At 34.1% G+C, this 14,073-nt stretch overlaps 1 long non-coding RNA gene across 7 annotated transcripts in view; it reads left to right on the plus strand.

Moving 5' to 3' along the window:
• Positions 1–14,073, plus strand: part of LOC133205791 (uncharacterized) — a 61,447-nt gene extending 47,374 nt beyond the window's left edge. For 6 of the 7 annotated variants that reach the window (XR_009723660.1, XR_009723663.1, XR_009723661.1 and 3 more), the window contains 2 exons: positions 6,803–6,927; positions 13,953–14,073. This is a non-coding gene — a long non-coding RNA (uncharacterized LOC133205791). The remainder of the gene's footprint in view (positions 1–6,802; positions 6,928–13,952) is intronic. The other variant, XR_009723662.1, reaches the window with a different exon arrangement.

Here is a 14,073-nt window from a genome sequence, read left to right on the forward strand (position 1 = left end):
TGAGGATGATTTGGTTTAAATTAACTCTTTACCCCTTAATGCCACGATTTGACGCACTGGCCATATCCTTAGAGTGTTTGCCTGGCTGCCCCTTGGTGCGTTTTAGATGAATTGGAGTGCAATTTAATACTGAACTAATGGGGGTCAAAATATTTCATTTATGCTATGTATTATATATCACTGGATTCGTAATAAATTAAATTTTTCAAATCTATTAGCATGATTTTTATCGGAATTTTCTGTAAATAAATAATTAAGGTGAAAGCAGGTGTAAATCGCAAAATAGATATTTTCAACATGTAAAACGGCTTAAATAAGCCAAAATTGTCCCTATAAATAATAAAAATTATGTGTGATGATATAATTGATGGTTAAATTATAATTAATTATCAATTTTATAAGTTTAATTCCTTAGAAATCAATAAATTGTAGTGCTACTTCAATGTCAATCTCGCCGACAAATTTTCAGACTTGGCTGTTAAAACTTGATTTCTGAACGTTTTTGTTTACTTGAATGATCAAATTCTATTAAAATATTTGTTTTCTACACCTTCACATTGATAAATATGTGTAAAATGGAAGGTATCTTCTGAAATTCTTAGAAACAGGTAACGAAATCGGCACTGCGCGGTCCCGAACTTCACAACATTTTCGTATCTTATTTTAATGTTTATTACACACATAGATCATTATAATTTTCAAAACTTTCAAGAAATAGGTAGCTTATAGCTTGAATTTCATGTAATGCTTTACTGGATGAGAAAATATTGCGTATTGACTGAGTTATATGCTCTAAAAACATCGTATGTAACAGTCCGCCATTTTGAATTTTGGTGGGACTTTTCAAGATTCTTTTGTTTGTTTACACAGGTAAATCACGTGATTTCTAACTGTAGTATGATGCAATCATCTATTGTTAACCTGCAGGTGGCCACCTGTGCTCTGATAATTTGTAAACAAGCGGTAATTTCAAGTCAAATCAACAATGAAATACATGTGCGTCAAAAGTCGTCATTAAGGGTTTGAGACTAGGCGTCAAAAGTCGTCATTAAGGGGTAAAGGATGGAAAGGTCTAAGGGGAATAGAGTTAAATGATGAATGTATCATTTCTTTATAGTTTCACACAAAAAAATATGGTCATTATTTTATTGCCAATAACATATCAACAGAAGGCAAAAAATTGCTTATGAATTAGTCCTCATTGATTTGACAATTTAGGCATTTAATGATTTGAGGAATTTATCTCTACAACCATAAATGGGGCTTCAACAGATTCTTGATACAGATGACTCTGTTTATTATGTATTTATGTCACCAAACCAGTTTTTCACTGGCCTTTCTTGACCTTATACAAGTGACCACAATGACATCAGAGTTGGCATAGCTCATCCAAAATGCTTCTTGTTGAAAGGAAGAAGTGTTGAAAGTAAACACTTACAGGATGCCATCTACTTCTTCTGGTGATAGCTAGAAGCAGGATTTATCTAGAGATAGTCAAGTGTTAGGTCCGGGATGCAGGAGAATACACTGAGAAGTAATTAGAGTGCATGTCCTTCAGAAACTCTATTGAATCAGGTCATCCTCATTACACATATATGGAAGTGTTGTTTGTTCCAGGTTAGGTATTGGTATTATGACAGGAATAGGTGGTATGGATAGGTTTAAGAGGTATAAATTGGTATTAGGGGTATAGACAGGCAGAAGTGATATAGACAGGTAAAAGTGTTATAGACAGACCTGTTTAAGTGGTGTAGACAGGCACAATAGTCTAGACAGGTACAAGTAAATATAGACAGGTAAAAGTGTTATAGACAGACCTGTATAAGTGGTGAAGATAGGCACAATAGTCTAGACAGGTACAAGTAAATATAGACAGGTAAAAGTGATATAGACAGACCTGTATAAGTGGTGAAGACAGGCACAATAGTCTAGACAGGTACGTCAAGTAAATGTAGACAGTTAAAAGTGATATAGACAGACCTGTTGAAGTGGTGTAGACAGGCACAATAGTCTAGACAGGTACAAGTAAATATAGACAGGTAAAAGTGTTATAGACAGACCTATATAAGTGGTGAAAACAGGCAAAATAGTCTAGACAGGTACAAGTAAATATAGACAGGTAAAAGTGTTATAGACAGACCTGTTTAATCGGTGTAGACAGGCACAATAGTCTAGACAGGTACAAGTAAATATAGACAGGTAAAAGTGTTATAGACAGACCTGTATAAGTGGTGAAGATAGGCACAATAGTCTAGACAGGTACAAGTAAATATAGACAGGTAAAAGTGATATAGACAGACCTGTATAAGAGGTGAAGACAGGCACAATAGTCTAGACAGGTATGTCAAGTAAATGTAGACAGGTAAAAGTGATATAGACAGACCTGTTGAAGTGGTGTAGACAGGCATAATAGTCTAGACAGGTACAAGTAAATATAGACAGGTAAAAGTGTTATAGACAGACCTGTATAAGTGGTGAAAACAGGTACAATAGTCTAGACAGGTACAAGTAAATATAGACAAGTATAAGTGGTATGGACAGACATAAGGAACAGCTATTAAAGGTATAGACAGGCGTAAGTGGTATACATATGTACTATGCAGTAGGCAGTCGCAGGAAGACAATATGAAAAGATATAATGATTAATCTTTTTTGGTAACATTGTTTAACATTTGCTGATCGCCTTTGTCTATTGAAGGTGTTGATTAAGTACAAAAAAGATTTTAAAACATACATGCAGTTAAAGAATATTATGCAGAGAGTTAGCAAGATTCCAGTTCCCTTAGGCCAGGACTCTTTTCCAAGGCAACATGGAGGGAAATAGTGCTAGTCTAGGGGAACTGGAATCTTCCCAACTTCCTCAATGATGTACATTTTACCTGTTTTATTATCCTGATACAAAAGTAAACTCTTGAAGATAATGGATAACCAGGAATTAGATTTATTCACTTGACTAATGCACTGCAAAGCAGGAATTAGTCCATGTACAGGGACTTCTAGGTAATAATTCACATCTAATGATTTAATTTTATATAGGGAAAATCAGTAGAGGTATAATAAATGAAATTTATGGATCGTAAAGAAGTCACTATACTATCAGAGATTAAACTGACCTATTTCTTACTGGCTTGTCCACTTGAGAAACTGTGTTCATGAGGGTTTTTTTTGTGAGTTACTGCATATTAATATAAAGCTCTATCCTTATTTTGCATTTTGAATTCAGATTAAGTATTTGTACTCAAGAGTTAGTTGGACCCCAAACAATTTAAGTCATGTTTTAGCCTGTATATTGGGCAGGTGTAAGCAGTTTAGGTCACATGACCTAAGTAGAGGACAAGCTGGTCACTTCCCATCAGTATGTCACTATTCATAGATAATTTGCCCTTATTTATACCATGTTTAAGAGAATTTGTTGATTTTTATGATTTTTTACCACTATAAAGGAGAGGTATATTAAACTGAGTTATATATCTCCTACCGCTTGTGAAAGTGGAAAAAGTAGTTGTGATTTGCACCTGGGTTTAATAATAATGTACAGGTTCTTACAATGCATACCTACACAATTTGTGTCACTTTTCATACATCACCCTGCCTTCCTCTTTGCCAGTTGATTTTCGTAGTTAGAGGTGTGCAAGTGATGATCACTCAGACATTAAACCTACAGAAATGTTGTCTGTCCTACGGCTGGCCTTTATCCCAGATATTCAGTGAGGGAAACAACCTCCATCGCAGCAGAAATACCTGAGATTTGTACATGTACTGACAGCCCAGGATTAGTATGAACTTGTTTGATGTTAATGTTGATGGTATTCTGCTTAGATGATAAAACATGATACATGCAACTTTACACAACCTTTACACCCTCTCCCAAGAGATCTCTATCTCTTATCTTGTATATTTCTTCACAGGGATCATGTCATAATATCGACCCAAAAAAATTATATTGATGTAAAATTGATAAAGAAATGGAAGCAGATAATGGTATTTGTAGTACATGTATTAACTTACAAAATAATAATCTCCCAAATTAGCACTAAGCTGGAATAGTATTTGGGATGATCCACCTTGATGATCAATCAGGGACTTGTGTCAAGTATGTCAAGTAGCTATTACTTTGTCATAAATTAATAAAGAGGTAAACAAGACCGTGTGTACAGTCACAGATAAGTAATGCATAGGCTTATTTTGTCATGAACCAATCAACCATGTCTAAAAGAAAAAAAAATAATGTTCAGCAAATAGATAATAATGTGTGACCAAGAAGTAGGGTTCACTATGTAAAGAATGTTATATGTTATATTTCAAGATTTTTATCATAAATTTTCTTACTCACAGGTTTAGATTTCATAAAAATTCATGTGTGCCTGATGAGGCAATTTAGACAGTTTTAAATGGTGAAGTTATCTCCCATTTTTGAATATTTTCATGTTGTTAGTGTAAACTTTTGTAATACTTTTTGTTTAGATTATGTGTCATGTAAAGACTGAGATTCATACTGATATAAAATTCAAAAAATCAACCATCAAAGGCCTTTGCAAAAGTCTAAATTTAGAAATTACAAAATATTTGTAATATTAACCTATTGTAGAGAGTTTCAGTGTCCCAGAATTCTAGACTTTAATGTAACACTAAGACACATATTGTTTCTAGATATGTATTAAACTGTCTTATTAAGCATCAACAGGAATATAATTCGATATGTGTAAAACATGTTAAAATTAATTTTTAAAAAGAATTATTTGAAAGGTCACTTGAATAAAATACACCTGTTTGATTATAAGAATCATTTATTTAAATACATGTGTCTGTGAATATTTAAGACTAAATTTTGCTAATGAGATTCATGAACTTTAACTGGTCTGATGTTATTCTCCTTAATGACAAAGTAACGTGTAAAAATGACACTCGCAGTGAAAAATGGTGTATATATTTTTTTGTTTTTAATTTTTAAGAATTATAGTATATGTGTCTGCTACTTTATTTTATAATAGCAGTGAAAGATATTGATATAAGGCAGAGAGATGTTTCCTCATTTTGTTTAATGAGGGTGTAAGACTTCGGTGGCCTGTCTTGTTTTTTTTTTTTTTATCAAAGATGACTACAGGTTCTGGACTGATTAAAAGTTGTTCAGACATAGTCATGTACTTGTGTAGAATTATGTACAAATTATATTTACATATTGATGTGCTACAAGGCACCGAAGACGGTTATAAGTAATCCAGAACTTGATTGGGATAATTTGTTGTGATAAAAAAGAACTTGTAACAGATGGAGAGTTGTGAGCAGGTGATGGGGTAGACAACCTGTCACTGAATACACAGGTACAGGTGTTAGACAAATTACCTCAATTACCCCACAACAAAGAGCAAGACTTTTCCTACCATGTCTTAAATGTTACCCGTCATTAAAGTCCACAGACAGTTTTTATTGCAATATATAACCTTTTTATGGTGATTTTAAATTTTTGTTAATATTTTTTATTGTATTTTAAAATCCTTTCCTTGGATCTGAAACTATTACTATTAATAAATACATCAAAGCAGTTAAAATGATAAAAGTGTCTTGATATTTCTAACGTTACCACATTATATGATCAGGAAAGTCTGGATTAAAGCAGACAGACATTGTAATTATATGTGTACATGCCAAGGTCTTATCAATCATTTCTTAAGCATCTTATTAATTTATCCTAATCAGGGGTAGACAAATAGAATTTTGCAGTACTTGCCCTCGGACAGGTAACCATCGTAAAATTACTTGTCCTACCCAAAAATATGCTTGCCCCACCTTTTCTTAATTAACACAAAATTTGAGCATCATCGTTAGTGTTAATTTGTTTCTCAATTTATACACTACATGGGGACCAAACTTGACCCAAAATCACTTAATTCTTCCTCGGAAAAATCTAGGGGTAATTCTTGTTCCATTGAGATTTCTTAGCTTGTGCAGTGTGCACACATGTACATAATTTAGACATTTTTCTCTGTACTACTTTAACATAAAGAGAAAAAAATTGAAGACGTCAAATCATTTGATGATTTCTAATTGTAAGGCATATGGATATCGAGCATTAGAATTTTAGTGCATATTGTCAACATACAATTTCTCATCTGAAAAAAAGTTATTTCATACCCTGCATAATATGCATACATGATCACAGTTCATTATTTTAGTAGTAAAATTTTACATTTAAGATTCAGATTTCTTTCCGTATTTTCGAGGTATTAGTAAAGTCAAAGTTTCAATCTATTTTCTTCAAAATAGTTTCATGAAATATTCCCTTTTTTTTTTTAAATTTAAGAATAATGTGTATTTATCTGATTGAAAACAAAAAATATTATACGATATTTGATTATGAAAACCACCACTGCATGCCGATCGTGACTTTATGTGATCGCCCATCAATAGCTCCAATTAAAACGTTTGTATTCACGGTATGAATTTTACATTATGACAATACCTAAAAAGGTCTAAAATCCTCTTCAGCTTTTGTGACATGAAATTGATAGTTGCTTTGTTTTACGTCTTGACACATGAATGGGTAAATTCTAGAGGAGTTCCGACCGAGTATTCAATGTACTTTGGTCAACAGCAGCGAAAACAGGTGCTCTCCTGTGATTCATTACATTTCGACAGCGGTAAAACAAACAACATTTGATTTTTTGTTACCTGGAGAAGCACTTGCCCGCGGGCAGGTACCACTTATCAAATAACTTGCCCGCCAAACAAAATTGGTTGTCCCGGGCGTCGGGCAATGCTATTTGTCTACCCCTGCTAATGTATCATGATTTTTTTTTAACAGGCTTGGTCTCCTATCAGTAGTGACCTAATCACACCACTTCTGTAGGTAAGGGGGACAATCAGCTGTCGCCTCCCCCAGTGACTCCCCTTATCTAATTCCCTCAACAGACTTGATAACTACCTTTGGTAAGCTTTTGAATCTTTGGAAGTAACTTTGGACTTTGAGATAAAGATGTACAATTTATAGAACAATGAACGGCAGAGAATTTAATGGTAATCTATGCCACAAGATAAAGTGTCTTGGTGTGAGAGTAGAGGTATGGGGGATGGGACGTTTTTTTTTTTTTTATGAGGGCACCCTCTGTCTTGCGTTTCAGTACAGTCCAGTGAGCAAAGGGCACTGATAAATTCACCTTCCTGCAAATTTGTGTAGGGAGTTGATATATTTGCTTTTAATATGTGATGTGATTATAGCATGTTGCTGACCTCTACAGTCAAGGTTTGAAAGCATTGACATAGAATGGGTTCACAAATGTACTTTGTAAATATATAACACATTCATGTACAAAAATACTTGCTATGCATTTCATTCACAAGCAGATGAAATACTATAAGTAGATGGTTAACTGACATTTCATGCCTTTGTAAGCAGATTATAAATAAGAGACTTATTATAGATAGGAAGTTTTATATTAGTTAACAGTAGTTATGTTTATTCTGGACCTTGATAAAAACAACTAAATTTAGCATTTCAAGTTATAAACAGCATAAAAATGACTGATGACACAGCTTGTTTCAGCTTCTGTTAAGCCGTATCACAGCAGTGATAGAAGAGAGGGAAAAAATCTTAATCACACAGAAAAAAAATCACATTGATTATATTCATGAGCATGCAGAGTCTGTTGTACACTGAAGTATGACCAGGACAAGTAATCTAGGCAGAATTCCATTATTGTGACCTTAATTAGTATCTTGGTGTGTTGCATATTGTGACCTAGAACATGTGGAGAAACACAGCAGTAGTGTTGTGACCCACTCTCATGCCAGGTTCTATAATCAGTATGTACATGATGTAGTACTCAGTGTCTCCAGTTCCTGAGTATGGCAGCTTGTATGTGGGCATTGATCATTATCCAAGGCTCACTACTCCACACTCCTATGACTACACTCCTTTTCTATGTTGAGTCCTGTATTTTGTAGCAGATGTCATAGAGTAATTCATACACTGTCAGCTGTTACCACTGGTGGCATGGATCTGTCCCCACACAGACAGTGCTTTTTCCAAGTGATGTAAACCCCAGCGTATATATTTTGAATTTAATATGAAGATGTCATTATATTGAGAAGCTGCTTGATAATTATTATTTTCTACCACTTATGAATTTTGCATCCATATATTAAATTTTATTTGAGAGCAAATATTCATTTTTCATAAGGAATTGTTGAGACTTGAATTGACTGTGGACCACTTAACTATATAATGTCTGATTTTTATATGAAACCTCTTTGTGTAAACTTTGATAGTTGATGTTGAATTAAGTTTATTATATATTGCATAAGGAAGAAAAATTAAGGTTGGAATACCAAATATCTCGGCCTGTTAGACAAGTCTCATCAAGGTGACTCAGTGGCATTGACCTTTGAGATAGAACAAGGTCATGACAGAATAAGGTCATGGCACACTGCCAAACAAAGAGTAGCTACTGTGTGAGGTGTCATCATTTTCAATGGTAGTTTACTAAATGCTCAGCTGTGATGTTGACCTTGAGTGTGTTTTGTCACCTTGAGTTTTGTGACCTTGTTTGTTGTGATATAACCTTGAACAGTCTTGACTTAATGCCTTAATGAAAAACAGTTGTTGTGAGAAATTTTAAGTCACTTCCATTTGTAGGTGAAGGAATGAATGAATTTGCTGGACAGCTAGGTCTTTTTATGTTTGGGTTGGTATTATGACACATCCCAGAAAAAAAAATGCATGAAATATCAGGACACTTTCTTCTTCCCTTTGGCTTGAAGGATATGGTCGGGACAAAATATTTAGATCAACCCTGCAATGACCTTGACTTTTGAGATAGACCTTGAATCAGTCAGGAAACACAATCTGAAGAAATACAAGTAATTTGATATGTAGTATGTTGTATAAGTTGACTACATGCTACACAAACATTTGCAAAAATGATGAATGGGAGAGGATTATGACTTTTAGGAAGAATGCATAATCTTTATTATGCTTAATATATATATTAGAAAATGCATGGAATAAGCATTGTTAAGTAATATTACATTAATATCATACATCACTTTCTGAAAATGGGGGGAGGGGGGCTGTTAATATATGTTACAATTTACATTAGGTAGTAGAGCATTTACTAGGACAATGGATCCTCTAACTTAAAGACATACTAGTAGTGAGAGTATGTATATATAAGGATTGCTACTCCCTTATTAAAGGGAAGGGACTCCGCTGGGGACTAATGTACCCAGTACTTATTCCGTAATGTCATTTAACAGTAGTTTTCATTATGAGAATTCAGTAAATATTAAGTTAAGGTCTTGAGAAAAGTTTATTTAAATGTGTACGTCAAGTATGTATATATAGTGAATGATTGTTATATAAATAGTGGAGGTCAGTAAAGTAAAATTATTGACATGGTAGATAAATAAACAAATTTTAAGTGTTATAATCAATACAAAGTTCAGAGTTGTACTATAGAAAGGACTCTAACCATTATTATTTACCTAGTAAATCATGATAGTATGCTATGTATAATATCTATAAGTAGACAGTATCATGCAACAGACAGATCAGCTTCAGGAAATTTGCAGAGTGCGTGTGAGATGCATGAACTTTTTGTATTCACTTCATACATAAGTCTCAATAGAGGCATCTTCTTGAAGGCTTATGATGATTAGGAATATAAGGGAACAAATCTTTAAAAATCTTCCTCTCAAGAACAGCAAAGGCATAATAGTCATATTGATGTGGAAGCATCCTCAGGTAGATCTCAGGTTTGTTCAGATCATGACCCCCAGGAGTTGGGTAGGTTCATAATGGGTGATCAAAGTTTTACATAGAAATATTTGGGAAAAAATCTTTAAAAATTGTCTTCTCAAGAACAGCAAGGCTATGATAAGTCATATTAATATGGAAGAATCCTTAGGTAGTGTAGATTCAAGATTGTTCATGTCATGACCCCCAAGGGTAGGGTGGAGCCACAGTAGGAATCAGAATCAGAAGTAATATTGATATGGAAGCATCCTCAGGTAATGTAGATTCAAGTTTCTTGAAATCAAGACCCCTTGGAGTAGGATGGGGCCACATTTGGGGATCAAAGTTTTACATAGGAATATATGGGAAAAAAATCTTAATAAATCTTCCTCTCAAGAATGCCAAATATATGATTCTCATATTGATATGGAAGCATCCTCAGGTAGTGTAGATTCAAGTTTGTTCTAATCATGACCCCCCAGAGTAGAGTTGAGTCACAATGGGGGATCAAAATTTTGCATAGGAATATATTTAACAAAAAAAAAAACTTCTACTCAACAACAGCAAAGTCATGATTAGTCATATTGATATGGAGCCTCCTCCGGTAGTGTAGATGCAAGATTGTTCAAATCATGACCCCAGGCCGAAGTTAGGGGTAGAGCCACAATGGGAATCAAATTTTAAAGAGGAATATATAGTCAAAAAATCTTCTCAAGAACAGAAAAGCCATGATTAATCATAGTGATATAGAAGCATCCTCAGATAGTGTAGACTCATTGTTTTTCCCAAATCATGGCTCCCAAGGGTAGGATGGGGCCACAATAAGGGATCAAAGTTTTACATAGTAAAGAAATGTATATTTTGAAAAACTTCTCAAGAACAGCAAAGCCATGATTAGTCATATTGATATGGAGCATCCTCAGGTATTGTAGATTCCAAGTTTGTTCAAAGCACAACCCCTGGGGATAGGTTGGGGTCACAATGGGTGATCAAAGTTTTACATAGAAATATACAATAGAAAAAAATCTGCTGGTGAAGAACAGAAGGGCTGTATCAAGTCAGGTGAGTGTTGTGGCCCATGGGCCTCTTGTTATTGGTTTGGACCGAAGTTGAAAGTTTTGCATTTAATTAATGAGTGAGTTGTTTGTGTGGATTGGTAATTAGATTATTTCTTAATGGAACTTGTGTTCTATGACTTCAAAAGCAGGTGTTGTTGGTGTCCCCCCCCCCCCCCCCCCAATCATTTTTTGTATTTAACAGGAAGACACTACAAAAAATATCTTATAATGCTGAAAAATTGACTTGTCTTACCATCAAAGAATTGAGTCTTTTGGATTACCATCAATGAATTGAGTCTTTTGGAATACAGTATAGAGTGGTACAATTTATATGATTTTATTTCTATCCACTTTTAAAAGATAATGGTAAGCATTCCTTTTTTAGTAATCAGAAGTACATGTATTTTAAAAAGTGTTAGTTCCCAATAATTTCAGTGTGAATTAAATCCCATGCAGTCAATGTTGGCACATTGCATATTTATATTTGGCACTATGTGGAAGAATCTGACATGTTTTGTCAGCCCAGTACATGCAGTATGGTTAATATGTCTGCTAGTAGAGGGAAATGAGTGAGTCCATGGTATGAGTGAGTTCATCTTTGTTGTAAGGGACGTGCATGGGGAACAAATGATTTAACATCATTCTCTTTTTATAAACCACAATCAACATCAATCTATATTCCTCAGAAATAAATGATGATTTTGGAATCATATATATTTGTTGTGGTATGTAAAACTTGTTCATATATTAGACAAAAGTTAAATTTGATCCTCAAGAAAGGATCAAGGGGAGAGAAGGAGTTTGGGTAAACACTCGACAACGAGTGCTCCCCTAAAATTAAGAAAGTCTTGATTAAATGCATGTCATTTACTTTGCCAACTTTAAGAATTTTAAAGTTTTGGACCTGTTCCTAAGTCAAAATATATATGAAGGAACATGGCTTCCTTGAGATAAAAATTTGTTGAAACACCCCCTTCCCCCCTCCCCCATTTTCCCCCATATGTTTTCTTGTGTAGGAACGTCTTATTTTATACCCTTGATTATTACAGACTATGCATACTAGAAATATATGGGTAAATGTATTCTGTGAAATATCTTAACATGTGTAACATCTTGTCAGAGAGTCTGATTTAATCTAGAAATGCTTCATTAAACATGACAATAAATTCAACAGCTTGGACCCTTATTTCAGATATTGAAATGTAGAAAATCCCCTGCATTTACACCTCCTTATAGACTTGAATAAACACTAGTTAGATGCAAAACAATATTCCATAATCATATTTTACACCTTGATTCACAAAATCTAGCATAGCTGGGTGACTTTTTGGTTTAATCTGACTTTGATATTTAATCAGATTTCATGGAAAGACTGGGTACCAAATTAAAGTCTCTGCACCCTCTCCAACTCAGGTTGGGATTTGCGATTAAGGCTACTTGTGGTTCACTGGGTCGAGAGAAAGTGATAGTATCACAAAATTATGAAGCATTCATCTTTTTAACCCAGTTTGAGACTGGGGATTACCATCATCAATTCATTGGGATAAACTGTGTCTTGGAGTCAATGTACATATAATGGTCATAAAACCAAGACCTGTCACATATGGTAGCCCTTGTATGTCTGGAATGAGGTCAGCTTCAGTGTATAGGTGAAAAACTGTCCTAGAAGATCTACTATCAATCTTTTATCTTAGGTTCTTTGCTTCAATTATTGCATCCATGGTTAAACACTATTTTACTGACCACTACCGAAATATCAATTAATTTTGTCAATCATCATTTTCCTTAAATTTCCCCAGAATTTGCAATGTTATGGGTGCAATATATTTTAAAGACTTAGATTTCTAGAGCATTAGTATTATATTCTACATATTAATATTTATTCAACTTAGTATCACAGGTATATGATACTGGTGTAGCTTTTGTGTCGGGCATGGGCATATGAATGGTATTCTTAAATTTGACCTATTTGCACTTGAGAGCTCTGGATAAGAGATACCTTTTGACTCTTGGAAGTAATAAGATATTGAACTTGTCAGGTTAAAATTAAGTAAATGTGCCAGATCAAAAATTAATTCTATAAATATATGTTAAATATTCATGTGTTGGAAGCTGGTTACATTAATTTAGTTGAATAAAGCTATCAGTGGCCAGTATATATGCAAATTTCCCTATTTAAGCATTGCTTGTTGCAACAGGAATTGTGAAATTTTCTCAGTTGATTCTTTTGCATCTTGATGCTTATGAGTCATGTATTCTGCCCTTGAAGTAAATGTCAATCTTCTATGTGTCCAGTGATGGTATGTGTCCATTATGTATCAGTGGCTTAGTGGATTCCAACCTTAATAATACCTCTCAAGGTGTGTGTATTTCATCAGGCTTAAATTAGATCTTTCTTGTCATTTACATGTTAAACACCCCCTGTTGTTTGGGGGTTTGTGCCACAAAGAATTATTTCTGCTGCCTTTATCTTCTTGGTTGCTTGTTCTGAATCTGTTGCACCCTAGTAATGGTCCAAGGTGATGGTTTCTGTCGGGATTTGAGCAATGTAACACAGTGTCTTTCTCCTCTTTGCTATGCATTGACTCTTGGTCTCCAAGTTGGTTTTAATTGGCAGTTGGCATATAATCCAGCAATTGTTTTCATTAGATAAGCAATTCATTGTCAGAACACAAGACACATGCCAGTCTCTTTATTCTTTTGAGAATTGGTACTTCTTTAACAGATGTGCGTTTTAGTCAATTTCTATGGATAAAAGTAAAATTAAGTTACTGTTTCTTAATTAAAGTCTCATCTGTAATGAAGAGATATTAATGGAGGATAAATGTTGAATTATTGCTGTACAATCTTGTAAACAGGCAGATTGTTGATGTTAAGACCCTTGGGAGATGACATGATGAGGACTTGCAGTAACTTCTTCTGATACCAATAATTATAACCAAATGCTACATACACATACCTTGATATATCATTGAATTTCCTCTCAGACTTTCATTTTAGTTCAGATTGAGATTGGTTGGAAATTTTGTCCTATGGTTGATGTTACTCTAAAAATTTCCTATTGTAGGTAATGGTTACTCCATTATTGTGCTAGAAATGTATCTCTTTTCATCGTTATTTTTATGTTTTAGTGTATATACTTTTATGTTTCTCTCACTTTTCAGGTAAAGGAAAGAGCAGATGGAAGTACCAAGGATCTTTCATCAAAGACCCATTGCTACAGATCTCTGAAAATTTCATTATCCTTGTCTCTTACTGGATTTATGAATGGATATTGCAAATTTG

The sequence above is a fragment of the Saccostrea echinata genome, unplaced genomic scaffold, assembly GCF_033153115.1.
Source record: "Saccostrea echinata isolate AGI-Se365-2 ecotype Australia unplaced genomic scaffold, CSIRO_AGI_Sech_v1 ptg000002l, whole genome shotgun sequence".
Taxonomy (NCBI): domain Eukaryota; kingdom Metazoa; phylum Mollusca; class Bivalvia; order Ostreida; family Ostreidae; genus Saccostrea; species Saccostrea echinata.